Source organism: Lycorma delicatula, chromosome 6, assembly GCF_047948215.1.
Source record: "Lycorma delicatula isolate Av1 chromosome 6, ASM4794821v1, whole genome shotgun sequence".
NCBI classification, from domain to species: Eukaryota; Metazoa; Arthropoda; class Insecta; order Hemiptera; family Fulgoridae; genus Lycorma; species Lycorma delicatula.
The window spans coordinates 114,129,270-114,144,153 of NC_134460.1; the positions used below are offsets into that span (position 1 = coordinate 114,129,270).

At 27.0% G+C, this 14,884-nt stretch overlaps 1 protein-coding gene across 5 annotated transcripts in view; it reads left to right on the forward strand.

Moving 5' to 3' along the window:
- LOC142326132 (QRFP-like peptide receptor) overlaps window positions 1-14,884 on the forward strand; it is an 807,760-nt gene that overhangs the window by 528,048 nt on the left and 264,828 nt on the right. The window lies entirely within an intron of this gene.

Genomic DNA, 14,884 nt, shown 5'->3' on the forward strand with positions numbered 1-14,884 from the left:
TTGAACACTTTTTGTATTTCCTACTTCTTGTATTAGATTTATAATATAGTCTCTATTGACTGAAAAAAATAACAATACATTATGCCCAGTTTTTTTTAAAGACTTCATTTCTTAGTTAATTGAATATTAATCTTAGTTGCACGATGGTAGCATTAACAATTTTATTTTATTACTTTTTAAAAATATAACGTTCAGTTTTTATATCACAAATCAGTTTTTTTTCTTAAAGGATTATTACATTTTTTATTTTTTAAGTATATTAAAAAATTCATTCATTAAATATCAGACGAACGGTAAAATGTAAAGATTAATTTTTATAAAGACCTATTTATTTATATATATATATATTTTTTTTTTTTTGGTTAACCTCCGGGATTACCGTTAGGTATTGCTTCAGAGGATGAGACGAATGATTTGTAACATTTGTGAAAATGCCATGCTTGATCGGGATTCGAACCCGAGACCTCCGAAGGTAATGCCGAGACGCTACCACTCGCGCCACGGAGGCCGGTGTAAGGACAAATTTATTATTTAGTAATTTTTTATTTTTATAAAGGAATGGTTTAGTTATAAAAAATTCATCAATAAAATTTTCTTAAAATAACAGAATATAAATGTCAAAATAATATACCAATTCATATGCTCATTAATAACGCCCAAAAAAAGGTTTAAAACTAAGGTATTAATGAGGAGTTAATTACATTTTTTAAGCTTTAAGAAGAGATGCAGCTAAAGTTTTTTTTATCATAAGACAAAAATTAAAAAAAACAAAAGACAAGATTAATAACATACTTTCCTAATTGTGCGAGACAGATGAAATGATTCTATTTATTCGTTAAAATCAATGAATTATTTTGATAATAAACCATAACGTAATAAACATTTACACAGAACATCCTGATTTAAAAACAAAAAACCAGGAAGACTATTTCTGAAAAATGATAAACTGTTTTGAAAGAAATCAGAAATTCTTACCACATTACGTATAAAAGAATCCGCTTCAGTAGATTCTTTTATTACCGATAAAATTATTAAACAAATCAAGCATATGCCTGTATATAAAAAATTATTACTCGCCATAACACCATGTATACCATTCCTCGCCATGTAACAGAAGAATAAAATCATTAAAAGGTATTGTTTAAAAAATCATTTATATTTTGTTTGATCGTTTTCGGTGTGAACAGAGGTATATTTATACAACAATTTATTTAAAACGTTTCCTGTATGAGACTTTGATGTTTCTATTTCACGCTATATCCTGTTTTTATAACAATAAAATCAGAACAATTTCAATTTTATTTTTAATTGTTTAAATTTCCGATCATTTATAATGGAGTAATCTCACGTAATAGTTACATTAAAAACTAATGAAATATATTACTTGTAACTATTTTTAAAAGTATTAAAGAATGATTAAATCGAATTAAAAAAAGGAAACATAATGTGTATAATATTTTTAAATTTATATTTTGTTTTACCGTATTGTAAAAAGTCGTTAGGGAATAGAAGAAAGTATGCAAAGAAAAGGAAATTAGAAAAGTTAGATTAGGATACGCCAAAGAAAATGTGAATATAGATTGTATCGGACGCCGATAAATATTTAGTCTTATTCTTATTTTATTATTGCATCATTAAAATATCATTAGAGAAAAATGCGGAAAATCACTGCAAATCATAGTGAATGGGAGAACGATCAAAAAAGTCAGTAATATTCAATGAACGGAATCGAATAGTACTGGTTGTAGTGCCAATTATGGTAACCAGTAAAGATTCATTTTTAATAATTATAATTTTTTTCTCTTTAAATACTTATAAACAAACAAGATTTTTTTTGTTTTCTAGAATATGTACGTATTTTTGGACTGGTTGAGAACAGTACGTATTATACACAGATGATATAAGCGTATGTCTTAAATTTTCTTTTGAATTTTACATGTAGTCATACAAAATGAACATAACTTGATGATTAACGATATTTTGTAAAGATAAATGTAAGGCAGAATCAATGAGAGTTAGCCTTACGTTGCCTTATATTGTAACAAACGTTAGGTTTACCTACAGCACAAATATAACCTTTAAAACCAATGTAATATACTGCATCAAATCTAATTTATATTCACTGGACTACGAAGTATTTCATAAATATACACTCAAGTGTAGTTTTCTTTAAAAGAATAACAATACCGGGTATAATTTTATAAAATTTGATGGCATCTCACTCAGAATTAAGCTGAAATTATATTCAAGGTAAATCACTACCTCGACGATGGTTTAAGAGACAGACCACTGTCTTCTCTACGAACCAATATTTTTTATTATCACGTATTACTTATATTAGAATTGACATCCCACGTAAAATACTACTTATCACAAAGTATATTTTTCTAGAAAAATTACTGTAACAAAAAACAGTCTTGTATAGAAACGTACGTATGATGTAAGAATTCAAAGTATAGTACATAGCGCTATGAATATATATTTAAGTTTCGATGCTTGCTTTTGACAATATAAATCTAAGTATTATAATTAATAAAATACCTATAAATAAATGTTTAAATAACGAGGTTTATAGCTTCAAATAAAAACAAAAAACAAAAATTCTGTTTTTTTTAGACGCCTGAAAAGCAATTTAATATTATTAATTATTATTATTATTAATATTACAATTAATTTTAAATATTAAAATACTACAGTTTAATATTATCACGAGTTTACGTGAATAATATTGTTAAAATCGTGATAATAATTTAAGATTTATTATACTATAATATTATAAATTACAATTTAGTTACTCATTTTAATAGATATTCAACTTTTAAGTAAATAATCAAATTTTTTGAGTAATATTCCCCCCATAGAAAAACAAAATAAAACAATTTATCACTATATTTAAATTCATTAACAGTGAAACATATGCTAAATTATTTTAGTATTATATTAAACACATATTACTAACAATAAGTAAATCGATTAGTCAGGCACCTTTTCGTTTTTATTTTACTTAAAACCTTAAAATAATAATTGTAACGATGACAAGTAAACATTATATAAAAGTGTATGTATTGCTATTTAAAGTCATTGCTTTTACCGTCAAATTACGTATAAATAATCGTTACCTTGTATACTACCCAACTCAAAATTAAAAGAATTTAAAAACTGCCAGAAACCTTCGGTTTTTTTAGGATTTTTATAATGCGTTGTTGAAGCGAATACATTATATAAACAAAACACGCAGGGGGGGATTTACCCACGTAGGAATTGAAGGACCGTGGAAATAAGAATCACACACAAAAACGTATCATGAAAAAAGGCCAATCCGTTCTTTGGATATGATAAAAGAATAAAGAGTATTAATGTAGCAGGCGATCTACCACTGTAGTTAGTTCTTAGACGGCACCACAGAAACACTATATTGAAATAAGAAAATAAATAAATTATAAATGGAATCTAACCAAACTTAACCTTGACTATCGAGCGAAGGTTAAGATTAGTTAAATTATATTTATAATTTCATTTATTTTCTTATTTCAATATAGCATTTCAGTGGCGCAATCTAAGAACTAACTACTTGGAGCAGTATATCACCTACTACATTAATACCCAATAAAGATGCACAATATCAACTATTTAATAACTGCTGGAAAAATATTTTGTATACTACATTCTATGAACACTATTGACATTTATGACTGAAGTTAGTGGACATAAAAAGACGTCAGAAAACACTGGTTGATATGATGGCTGTTACCGTGGTGATAAGCCAAAGTTGCCATGGTCTACAAAACTAAGCGAGAACAGATATAAAGAGTACTCTTTGTTTTTATGTATGCAACAACTATTTAGGTATAAAAAGGCAGGACTGTAGGTTTACTGACTTATTCCCTCTCACAAATGTTTTCTATTATTCTGTCAATCGATGTTATGTTATTCCATGTATGTAAGATAACAACTCTGAAATTCTTTTTTTCCTATAAAAATTCCGTTTTTACAATGTATGAAGTATAATTACTTTGTATTACCAACTATTTTTATCTTCAAAATCTAACTTTATGATGAACAGACTAGGTTCACTTAGCACTTTAGGATTCACTTTAGGTTGATGATTTTTTTCTCTTTTAAAAGCAATTTAATAATGATAGGCTTACATGTAGAACTGATAAAAATAAAATACATAAATTGATTTTCTAATACTGTCATATTTATTTTTTCATGACATGTTTTTTTTTTCAATTTTTCCAGTCAAATTTAATATAGAAGTACTAAATTTACCCTTTAATTTGAATCCCAATAATTACAGATTTGATTGATTTTAATGAAGGCACAGAAATATTTGTGTGCCTTCAGAGATAAAAAAAGGAAAAATAAATGTTTTAGAAATAATATTTTTAAATAGAAATCCGCAAACCATTGTTTCAGTGATTATGTCTATATGAACTTCTTTATTTTCACCAGTAAAATACGACCTGAAGTTCAATACATACTGAATGAATCACACTGTGCTTACATATACATCTTTTTAAAGTATTTTGGTATGTAAATATAAATCGACATTTGAAATTAGTGACAATAAATAACAATTCAATAATTTTTCAGATCAAATTTTATATAACACCATATTTACTCTGAATTTGGGTCCCAAGAGTTACAGACAGGCTTAATTATACAGAAGTGCAGAAATCAGGGCGACGTTTTTCCCCAGTCGATACTCGCTAACGAAGCGTGTCCGAACCTATGTTTATATGATTATTATATTTCTTGTTTATTTTAACCATTAGAACGTGTCCTGAGAGTTAATTGTATTTTTCATTAATCACCCCGTTTTTATATATATATATATATATAGTCCTATTTCCAGATTCAACGGTAATCTTTTGGGAGATGATTCTATAGCCAAATGAAGAAAAAAAATTTATATAAACATAGGTCAGAAATAGGTTGATTTGCGAGTTTCCGCTCGCGATACATTTAGCCCAGCTTTCTCCGCCCTCTGTGAAATTAAAGCGTACTAAAATTGTTGGGGTACAAATCAAGAGCTAAATTTGGTGCTTCTTTATGGTTTTTGGTCTAAGAAATTGAATAAAAGTGTTCCCAGAAATTTTGTCGAAAAATACTCTTTTTTTAGATTTGGAATAAAAAACAAAAATTTAAGAAGTTCAACTTTAATTACAAAACAAAACACACGAACTGGATCGGAAATGTGTTACGATTTTAAACAGAATCATTTTTATCAGTGTTTGAACATGTATATACTCGTGTACTTTGTAACAATCACAAACTGATAATAGTCATATTAATGAAATTTCGTCCACATTCCTGCTAATTTTAACTTAAATAAGTTATTTATATTTATGTGTTGTGCATTTATTACAGAACAATGCCACGTCAGGACAACGTCTGTCGGGTCCGCTAGTATATATATAAAAAAGTGATAACAAACCCATAACATTTTACATGATCGTAGACAACAGTTAGAACAACTAACTGAATCATAATTCATAAGAGCTGATCATGCATATAATAAAAAGATTACGGTACTGATGGCTAATGCATTTATATTAATTAACGGATTAAACATTAAGTTTAATTAAAAAAGTTGGCCTACATAATAACGCTGAAAATAGTGTACACAATTACTACACCTGAAATACAACTAAAAAATTAAATTTAAATCCATTTTCTCTTTTACATATTGAAATAATTACAAAATAATTACACGCTATAAGTTATAGTTATTAGGTACTAATTTTACGATTAAATAATATTACTACCGTGGTCGAAATGTATTGTAATTTTGGAGCCGACCATTCAGTTTCTGCAATATTACTTCAATTTATATTCTGTAATATATGATTATTTAATAACACGAAGGAGATTATTATTGCTATTATGAAAATTATTCTATTTTAGTGTTTACTTATCAGTAAACATTAATGGGATTAATTTTCCCAACAAAATTTTATTATTTTAAAAGTTTTAAATTAATGAAATGAAAACAAATAATAGACATTAAATTAATTAAGGATTACGAATGACGCAAGATTATACGTAAATATAAATATTTTATAAATATTAATTAATTTAATATAAAAATTATATTAAATTAATTTAATAAAATTAATTATTTTTCGAGGAGATAAAGATATAGCCATAGCCAAGAAATTTAGTGTAAAACAGAAAATAGCGTACTACAGTAATGGAAACGGAAAATTGAACTTTTATTATTCCACTCGACAAGAAAATTATTTAGAGGATCAAAATCTGGAAGGGAATATGATGAGATATATATAGGAAGTAGTTACATACGTCAAAGAATGAGATACGAGATTTTCGGCACAAAAAACTCAATCCACTGGAAAAAAAATAAATTGATTCCATTAAAATATAGATGACACTGAGTTTAAGACAAAGCATGGTATTATTTAGGTGCTTGATGAAGTGGAATGGATTCGCTCTGAGACGATACAAAAGTTTACCACAAACTACTGACTGAATATGATCACAAGTTATTTTTCTTTTAAGTATAATATTTTACAACATAGAAAGTGTAATCTGATCCTTTACACACTACCACTACCGGTAATTCTGACCAAACACCTATATAGATTTCTTAATAAAAGTTATATGTCAAATTCATAATAGTGAATCCTCGTATTTTACAGCTCGTATTCACTATGCTCTGTAATAAGTTGTTCGAATGGATTTTGAATCCTAATTAGTAGATTTCTTTTAAAATAGTAACACAATTTTCAAATTAGTATTAAGTATTGTTTTTAATATATAATTTACTGATGATCTAGTATTTTAGAAATATATTTTCAATAATGATTCAAAAGAAGTTTTGATTTGAGATGAAGAAGGAAAGGAACTTTTTGGAAGCGGTAATAACCACTAGTAATGAAGAAGATACGGATGTAAAAGAAGTCGTAGTAAAAATAATTACCATCATTTAGAGACAAAAAAGACAAGAAAAATAGTGTAATTAGGTTACTAAATATGTTTAATTAAGAAAGGGAAATTAAAACTTACAGATTTGTTGAGTTTAACATTTTTCAGAGAATTTTCATACCTGTTTTCTCATTTTTTGTTATTATTCTTAATTTATAAAAATTGTTAATTTTAATAAATAATAAAAACATATTACTTAACCACTTTAAATATTTGAACTATAAATTTTATTAATTAATTTTATTTAAATGAATAAAATCTAATACCAATATAAAATTATTTATTATTATGTTGGCAATAAATAAGTATTTTTTAAATTCCCATAGATGCAAGTTTAATTTAAATATACAAAAAAATCTGATGCGAACACCACATGACTTCCTTCTACACCTATGAATTACATGTAAACAATTTTTTAAAAAGAAAAGAACAAAATTTTATTTCAATAATATCTTGTGATATTTTTTTCGTTTATTTTATTATTATTGAATTATTATTTATCGTAAATTATTAAATTAAAAAAAAGGAAATGAAGTCGGATTTGAACCGATTTTCCTTCCCCTTTCAAGAGCCAGATATTTCATTAATTAAAGTTTTAACATAACTCTGGAACCAATGGGAATAAGTGCCACTTACAATATATCGTTAAGAAAAAGCTGTTAAGAAAAAGTCCAAAATCCAGATTTTTTTGATTTTTTGAACACTCGTTGGTCTAGTCGTCGATTGCAACAAAAGGGGAGGTGTACAACTACAGGTTACAACAGTCCTAAATCCAAAATTTCAACATTCTACGGCTAATCGTTTTTGAGTTATGGGAGATACGTACGTACATACGTACAGACGTCACGCTGAAACTAGTCAATATGGATTCAGGAGTGGTCAAAATGGATTCAGAAATGGTGAATATGAATATTTCCGTTGAAACCTGAAAACCGAAATTTTTCGCGATTACTATACTTTCTCGTACTTCGTACAAGGAAGTAGTTATTCCAAGTTATTACAAGGAAGTAGTGAAGTATTGGTTAGTGGAAGTATGGGTTTACTTATTTTCCTAAAAAAAAATTTATCTTGGAGTGGCAGTATATCAGTATAATATAGCATTTGCTGACAACATTTTCCCATCATTTGGAAAGTATTTAACTTAGAGAATACATTAACAAAGGCTGTAAGCATGTGAAAAAAAATTATCGTAAATTTTAATTTAAACTCAAAGATTTTCATATACATTTTATGGATATTTAATTAAAATTAGTCCCGTTCTATTAAATATATCCCTACAATTAGAGTACTCAAATTTTGTACATATTTAATAAGCAGGAAAAACCATTCATCTAGTATTCAGATTATTAAAAACTAATCGGTCTGAGTAGTAAAATCTCTCCAAAATATTTTCATCTGATTTCAATTAATACGCAAAATAATTTCATACTGGACACACGCACAAACACTTTAATATATATTTATATATATATATATATATACATATATATATTCTTACCGGTACATAAAAATATATTGTCTAAATCACATCAATATTAGATAAAATATTAAAATAAAAACAAATGATAAGGTAAATAACAGTAATGGATGTGCTTATATTTCGTGGGTTTAAATACAAATACATGAAATGATTTTAAGGTAAACACATTAAATATAAAAAATTACAACAAAAGATTTTTAAATTAACTGCTGCTATTTTAAGCACATACATTGAACGGGATACAGATAAAGTGAATTTTTTTTATTTGATTTTAATTAGTATTATCTAAAAATTCATCAACTGAATATTATGTTTTTCCGTAGAAAGTTTCTTTACTTCCTCGTACGATGCAAGGAAGTAAAAATACTATTTACTGAGATTTATTCATATAGAATATTTTTCAAAATGATCATGGTAATGTTGTCTAACATTTACGAAAATAATGGTTTTTTTTTGTATTTTAACCGGGTTAAGAACAAATGAATTTATTATTTACTCTCTTAGAAATGTATTTTAATAAAATATTTTTGTTAACACAATAAAGAAATATGTTTTTTTAATTCTTCTTTAAAAAATATCTTTCATTTCTAAGGGAAATATATGACAAATGGCATCTTTAGAAACGCCAGTTACCTAAATTATTTTACTGTAAGAATAATAATACAAAGTAATATTCACAAAGGAAAATTCAGTATGCTTGTAACGTGTTTGATTGATTTTATGTCTAGTCTTATTCAGTTCTAATTATAGTTTTAAATTAAATGTCATTTTATCACCATTATGTATTCAGACTGCTTAATTTAATTTTGTTTCATCCCATTAAAACAAAGAAAAGGTATCTGCTGGTGTTTGCAAGATTGAAAATTCAGTAATTGGGAGAATAAATGAAAAAGAATCTTTATAATTACAACTTAGTGGGTTTCTATGCTACTTATTATAATATATCAATTACGTCTATTGCTTTTTTTATTATTCAAAACTTTAGTAAAAATAATAATTATAATCATAGTGTACAGTCTTCTCACAAATCATCATTACTGATTTTTCCTTCTGGAAAATTTCGCCAGTTTTCCTCCTTTTTCAAGTTTTTAAACGTATTCCTACTTAGAAATAAATTGTTAATAACTTTGTCTTCTTCTCATCAGCGGTCTTCCTTTAGTACTTCTCTTACTACTATATTTCAGCATTGAGGAATTGGGATGAAATTAAATGGTATTTAATTAAGGCAAAAGAGGAAACTTTATTAGAAACATAACAATATCATGGACATTGAGATATATATTACAGAAGACAGATGAACATAGGAAGACATTAAATGTAAACTTAAAAAAATGACAATAACAGAGGTTCAAAGAAGAAAAGAATATTAATTAAAGAAAAGATCTAATTGTTAAGAAAACAGTATAGTAAAAAAAGACGTATAAAAATACCGAAAACAAACAAATTTCATCCTAATTACTCATTAAATTATGATTTTGTAATTATTTTATTAATTTTAATTCAGACTGGCTATAGCTATTTACTTATGAAAAGGTAAAACTAATCTGCAGTTACCAGTTGTTATTTTTATCATGTACACAATTAACTGTTTCTGAATTTTCTTAAATGTCAAAGTAAATTTCGTCAGAAATAAATTTTCATCATACTTCTTGAATATTCTAGATAGGCTTTAAAAGCAGTATTCGACTCTTTAACAAACTTTTGGTTTTAATCAGTAATTTTTCATTGTAATAAAAAATGAACCAGTCAAAACAATTTAAAATAAAATTTAATCAAAATAATTTAACAATAGAAATAAATCTACTGACGTCAAGATTTAAAAGGAAAATTAAATTTTCTGAAATTTGTCCCGTAATGGAAATATCTTCACAAAGATAAAAAATAAACTTATTTTTACAGTAAATAAAATGAAAAAAAAAGTCATTTATTATTCAAACATAAAAAATTAAGAAAAATATATTTAAAAATATAAGCCGCTTAAAAATCATGTAAAATTAGATCAAAATATAAATAAAAAATAATTATCGAATCAAATCAAAATCAAATACGTAAAAAAAATATATATATTCCATAATTATAAAAAAAGGCTCCTCAATAAATTATATTCACTTCAAAGGAAAGTAAAATTGGCAGTACAAATTATTTTTTCTCGGTACTTTCTAAGTACCGAAATATTTTGAGCTTTTTTAAAAATTTCAGGAATATATTAAAGGAGTGGATTATTTTACAACAATGAACATTGGGTAATTGGGTAAATATTTTAAGCAACGGAATCTATTTTTATATGCAGCGTATAATTTAATTAATATAACGCCTAAAGTAGGTTTCTACTCAATTCTACTAAAAAAAAAAGTATATACGGAAGCGCAAGCGCGCGCGTTCACACACATATACACAAGCTACAAGTAAATAAGGGATCGATATACCTTATTTAGAGTAGTATTTTGTTGAAAAAGTACATTTGTAATGGAACACCTGGATGGGGTAAATTACCTACATAGAGGTTTTGAAAATAACTATTTCTTTGTTTTCATCGTACTTTCATATATTCATTACTAGCAGACCCGGCAATGCTTCGCTATTGCTAGATTTGAGTATATATATATATATATATATATATAGATTAAATGAAGAACACAATTTAAAGTTTGATAAAACATCAACAAATGAACATTACGAAATTTTCTCCTTTTTCTCCCTCACATTAACTTTCCACTCCCATTTCTCTTTTCCCCTCCTTTTCCCCTTTCCCCTTTATATATAAATAATATTTATATATATTTATGTATATATATATATATTTATATATATATTTTTCCCCGTTTTTCCTTTTCCTGGTTTTTTTCATTTTCCCCCTTCTTCCCTTTTACCTTTTTCGATTTTTCCTCTTTCTCCCTTTTCCCCGCGCGTAAATCTGTCTAGTAATTTTTAGTCTATAGCGGACATACATATCGGAAACACTGAAATGGAATCGTAATATATTTGGTAGTGTGTTGCTTTTACGTGCAACAGATAGCGGAGTTTTTAAAAAAAAACAACATATTTTTACCTGTCACAGGTGTGACATCTTAGGTATATAAAAACATGCGCGTATTTGAATGCAACGTTGTGTCAAAATTTCAAAGCAATCTGCGAAGAACTTTCGGAGATTTAATATTTTAAACAAACGATCATTTTTCATTTTTATTTATACAGATTAAAACGTTACAATACAGTCGGTTATTATTTTGCCGTAAAATGTTTCGAATGAAAATTCATGAGAATTAGTCGGAAAATGTAGGTAAAAAATCCTTATCTCCACATTACAAAAAGCGTTAATTCATCTTAAGTAGCAATCATTTTCCGTCAATTCTCTTCAAGTCTTTTCTTACCTTTATCATGAACCAGGAATTACGACCTCGTTCATGACTATTATCAAATATTACCATCGATTTTTGTAGTTTTAACAACATATTAATAAAAAATATTTTTAAAATAGTAATTTTTCTTGTTTAGTATAGACTACACTTTTTTAAGTCACTGAAAAATTTAATAGTCTTAATTAATATTATATATTAGATTGTATGTTATTCCTAAACTCAGTTTTATAATTAATATCAATCGCAATGGGAAAATAAAGTTTAGATAAATTGTGTAAGCTTGCTTTTTTTCACCAGCATAATTTACCTATAGCCTGTTGGAATTATTTAAAAATATTATTACAAAGAACAAGGTATTGTTACAACCTCACCAACTGAAAATTATATCTTTTTTTTATTATAGTTTATTTCAAAGAAAAAATAAACAGAAAGCATCTTGTAGACATTATATTTGTTTCCTTTATATAAATCTAGAGTTTTTATAAATCCCTTTAGAATATCAAGAAGAATAAGCTGCTTGTTTAGATCTCCCTAAAAAAGGTACCATAGTATTTTCATGTTATAACTTGAACCTTCTATCTTTCGAATTTGTTGCAGTACACTTGTTTGAAAATTATTCTCATTTAATGTAATTCTCATGTACATAAGACTTTCAACCATAATTTTATCATAACAAATAATATGAACTCGATATTTCGACTTGCTTTTCATTTTCCTTACAGAGAAGTAAAATACATATTGTATTCCTCATACTAATCGGTATTGATTACGAAAAAAGGATCGTTCAATACTTTTGTAATTAAGAGTAATTTGTTATTACAATGATACGTAATAACAATACGTATACATATTACCCGTATAATTTTTAACCCTTAAAACCTCAAAGTAACGATATATCATACATGAGTGCTTGTGCTAAAAGTCTCACCCGTACGATATATCGGTATGCAGTTTTTATGTTCATATATTTCTTTACGTTACTGCTAGATCGCTCACTTAGTATCTTTTCTTAAAGCTTACAATTCGTAGATGTCGATAGTGTAGGTTGTTTTCATTTTACGATACGTATTTTAGAGAATAGTCGATTTCAAAATTCCGATAATCTCTAATGTAAACAGAAGTTTGTTCCGTGCATTCACGGTTATGTTTTGGTTACTCCGTGTGTTTATAAGGGATTTTTTATAGGTATCATATTATTATTTTATGAAATTAGAGTTTCAGTTATAGTGTTAGTCTAGTTTTAGTTACCGTGATCCGTAAAATATTCAGATTTATCCGTTAGTTCGGTTTTTTTTTTTTTCTACAATGTTCGGGCCTAGTAGACGTCTTACCGATGCAGAAATTAATAACTTTTTTGTTGATGATACTGATAGCGATTTCGAATTATCTAGTGACAGTGGGGCTGAAGAAGATGATGAATTAATCACAAGCGATAGTGATAGGGATTCAGAAGAAGAGAGACATACAGAAACATCATTGAACCGGAAGATAATGTCCCTCTTCCACATCAATTTTTGGAACTCCCCGGCCCAAAACATATGCCTAATCCAGGTTCCACACCTATAATTTATTTTTATTTATTATTTACACTTAATTTATTTGAACTGATGGTGAAAGAAACCAATAGATCAGCCAATCAATATTTAAATGCAAATAGAGATAGGCTTTCTGAACCATACCGAAAATGGAAAAATATTACCATTTCTGAAATGAAAGGTTTTATAGCTTGCATACTGAATATGGGGATAATTGGAAAACCTACTCTTAAGAGTTAATGGAGTACAGTATCATCACAGGCAACCCCTTGGTTTGGTAAAATGTTTTAAGCGCACCATTTTAGAATTATTTTGAAATTTCAAAGCAAAAATGTTACAAAAAAATGGTAACACAAAAATTTCAATAACCCTGTAAATAATATGAATTTTTAAGTGAAATTTTTTTTATTTTGTTCACAAATAATTTTAGTTTTTTAGAAAAAGTGATAGATTAGATATAAATAGCAAGGACTTTTTTCAAATAAAGAACAAATTCAGTATTTTTTTTTTTTAAATGAAAAAAAGTTTAATTTAATTTTTTAAATAATTAATCAAGTGTGTAACAGCATTTTGGATCGCAGCACCACAATCTAAATAGTGTACTGAGTAATTACAATTTTTTTCATAATTTTATCGTGTATATTTTTATTTCTGTGGCATTTCTACCAAACATCTACTTTTTCTGAAAAACGTGCTTGAGGCTTTTAACTAGTACTTACAAAATAGGCTTGAGGCCGTAAGGGTTAAATTCCTCCAAAGTAATTAATCATAAGTTAAAATTTTCAAACCATGTAAAGAATTTGTTGCTTCTAAATTTAATCACTTCTTAACTGCTTAGTTACTTCAAAATTAATTACAATTTCTCCAAAATATAATATCCTCTTCAAATTAAATCTGTCTATAAAAAACCTGGATACTACAGTACATAAATCCTCATAAATTCAGTGGGCAGATCCCACTGCTGTTACAAAATTATGTAGGTGGGTGAGATTCAGTGATTTTTTATTTCTAATTCAGGATCAGTGATGAGTTTTCTCCGGCAATAGCTATGAAAACTATATAATTATATGAATGATTTAGAAATCAGTTGATTTTTTTCTAAGATTAGAAGAAAATTACATTATGAAACGAACCTAATTCTACTAGACTGATTATAATGCTAGGTCAAATAAAAACTTATAAACTAAGTACTGTCCTACTAGAAGGATTCTTTTGTATGAAAGGGGTGTAAGTTATATTCTATAACAAGAAATAATTACACAAATACAACTTTTTTTTCCCTCTACTCCCCTGGGCCGGACCGACTTTCACCATATACGTTTATAAGTTTCGACTGTAAAATATTCGACCAGACTTCACTCAGCTTCTAAATGTTCGACTAAGCCATGGTAAAAGATAATCCGGCACGATATGCGCAAGGTAACGTGCGAGGTAAAGTGCTGTAAGATGGTATTAAACGTAAAATGGTGTAAGTCGTTTTTACTCGCACTTGAGGTTCTCGAATTAGCTTGAATTCAGACATTTTGAATGAATGTAAGAGATGATAACAGATGATAAAAGAT